This window comes from Podarcis cretensis, assembly GCF_951804945.1.
Source record: "Podarcis cretensis genome assembly, chromosome: 1".
NCBI lineage: Eukaryota > Metazoa > Chordata > Lepidosauria > Squamata > Lacertidae > Podarcis > Podarcis cretensis.
Genome location: NC_137170.1, coordinates 13,631,221 through 13,633,683, shown reverse-complemented (window position 1 = coordinate 13,633,683; position 2,463 = coordinate 13,631,221). Strand labels below are relative to the sequence as shown.

The following is a 2,463-nucleotide window of genomic DNA, read 5'->3' as shown; positions in this document are numbered from 1 at the left end:
GTCCTTTCTGCTTCCCTTGTAGCAGGCAGCCCTGAATGTCAATGAGTGGCAGCTATCTGCTATTATAACATATCTCTGACCTTGGGAGAGATGCCTAATCCATATTCATTATGCCATTTAATTCCATCATTAGCTGCTCTGTATACCTAATTTATCACCCTCACCATGTCAGCCATAACTATCATGAAAGAAGAGGACCTTTCAGTTTCTCCTCCCACATATTCAAGGTATATATAGTCATAACATAAGACACCCATTCTGCAACTACTTTAAAGTGTACTGACTGCTAAGGGTTTTTTAAAAAAAGAAAAGAAATGCAGCTTCCGAATAAGTAATTCAAGAGGACCAGCTTTATCCCTGTTCCATTGCTGATTGTCCGACTGACTACATGTTTAACTAGAGTTTAGATTCATTTGTTAACTTACACCATTGACATGTGGTCTAGGTAGACCAGGAATCTGGTACATAAACTCAATGGACCGATTGTGGCCCTCCAAGTCTCCCTACCTGGCCCTTGGAAGACTCCCCAGGCTGGACCCCCTCACTCCAGGCTGCAGCCCATCTTTGGTCCTGCTCCACCTGCTCTTTAATAATAATAATAATAATAATAATAATAATAATAATAATAATATCTTTATTGTCATTGCCCCCTCTCGGGGACAACGAAATTACTTGGCTGCTCCATCCACCCAGGTAGGGCACTCCACTCAAAATCAGAACAACTATAAAAACACTAATTAAAACAATACAGTATAATACAGCAAGGAAGATTAGATGACTTTCAAAGTCCAGGTTTCCCATTCAGGGCCGAGATCGCTCTGGAGAAGAAGCTGTTCTTGAGACGGCTCGTTCTTGTCTTCATCGTCCTGTATCTCCGTCCCGACGGCAGGAGCTCGAAGAGACAGTGACCAGGATGCGATGGATCTTTTACTATGTCCAGTGCCTTCCTCTGGCACCTTGTGGCATAAATCTGCTCTAAGGTGGAGAGTGGGCAGCCAACAATGCTCTCTGCTGCCTTAACAACTCTGCACAACCCCATCCTGTCCTGGGTAGTACAGCTTCCGTACCACACACATAAGTCATAGGTGAGCACGCTCTCAATGGCACAGTGATAGAAGGCAAGCAGCAGTTTCTGCGGAAGGTGGTTTTTCCTTAGGATTCTCAAAAAGTACAGTCTCTGCTGCGCCTTCTTCACAAGCCCCCTTGTGTTGACACTCCAGGACAGATCCTCTTGTAATTCAATACCCAAAAATCTGAACGTTGTTACCCTCTCCACACAGACCCCATCAATCAAAAGTGGCTGGACATTTGAGTGCTTTTACCTGTGTCCTTGAACTATGCTCATGTGGGACATTATTTCATTCAAACCAACAATTCATGTTTTGCCAGATAGGCACATGAAGGTGCTGAGGCTCACAGAGCTTTCCTATAAAATTTGCTAGAGAGAACTCTGTGAGATCACTTCCTTTCTTTGCCTTGGCAGGAAGCTGTAACACTGCGGCCTGGGCAGCCTCTTCTTTCTTCATCATGCTTCCAAGCTGAAATTAGGAGCTCAGGCGCCATTTTTGAACTTACATTTTGTACTTTTGTAACTTAGATAATCGTTATAAACCTGCTTTCATTTCGCTCCTGTAATTGCCGCTTCAAGACCTAGATTATGTAAGTAAATACTACTTTTATTTCTTCACAAAACAACGTGTTTGTTATTGTGGTTTTAAGGGGGAGAAAAGGGGTATACTAGGAAAATCCAGTCTCCCTTAGAGCATCCTGGATTATTGTTTCTAGAAGGTTAAATAGAACTTGTCTTAGCTTCTAAGTTTTAGCTGCTGATCTCACTCACGTGAGCAAGGAAGGATGATAACTAACCAATATGTTCTCTCCCAGTGTCTAAATCCATTCCTACAGATCATGCCTTTTGCTTCCCTGGATGGAGGATGGAAATATGGTGTGGAAGAAAGTAAAAAAAAAACAACCTCTGACTTCTCCAGTAGGCTGGAATCTACCTACTGTACAACCAGTGCCCTGTCCACAGCAACTTTTGCCTCTGCCCCCCTCCCCCTTCACTATGGTCTTTCGTCTTAACCATCTCTGGCGCACGACCCCCTGAATGTTGTCCACGAAAGCATGCTGTTCTCAGGCTGCCAAAGATTCCTCAACCCTAATCTAGTGCAACTTCCTGTGTCCCACACTGGCCAACCAGATGTTTCTGAGAAACTCACAAGCAGAGCAGGGAGGCAAACAGCCTTTTCTTCCTATTCATTCCCAGCAACCAGTACTCAGAGGTATGATGCCTCAATTCCAGGAGGTGTCATCCAAGCAACATGACTAGGAGAGAATCCTTTCACGAGGCAGGCGGTGCCTTTCTCCTGACCAGTTGAGACCTAGGTAGATTTAATCCTCCTGGTCAAGGATCTGAAGTGATTTATCACAATTTTTCTCGGCACTGTTTGAGGTAGTGCATGG

At 44.1% G+C, this 2,463-nt stretch overlaps 1 long non-coding RNA gene across 1 annotated transcript; it reads right to left on the bottom strand.

Moving 5' to 3' along the window:
- Nucleotides 1-617: 617 nt before the first annotated feature.
- Nucleotides 618-1,300, bottom strand: LOC307212565. Its single transcript, XR_013837030.1, has 2 exons — nt 721-1,300; nt 618-679 (listed from the first exon to the last, which is right to left on the bottom strand). It is a non-coding gene; the product is annotated as an uncharacterized lncRNA (long non-coding RNA).
- Nucleotides 1,301-2,463: the final 1,163 nt, after the last annotated feature.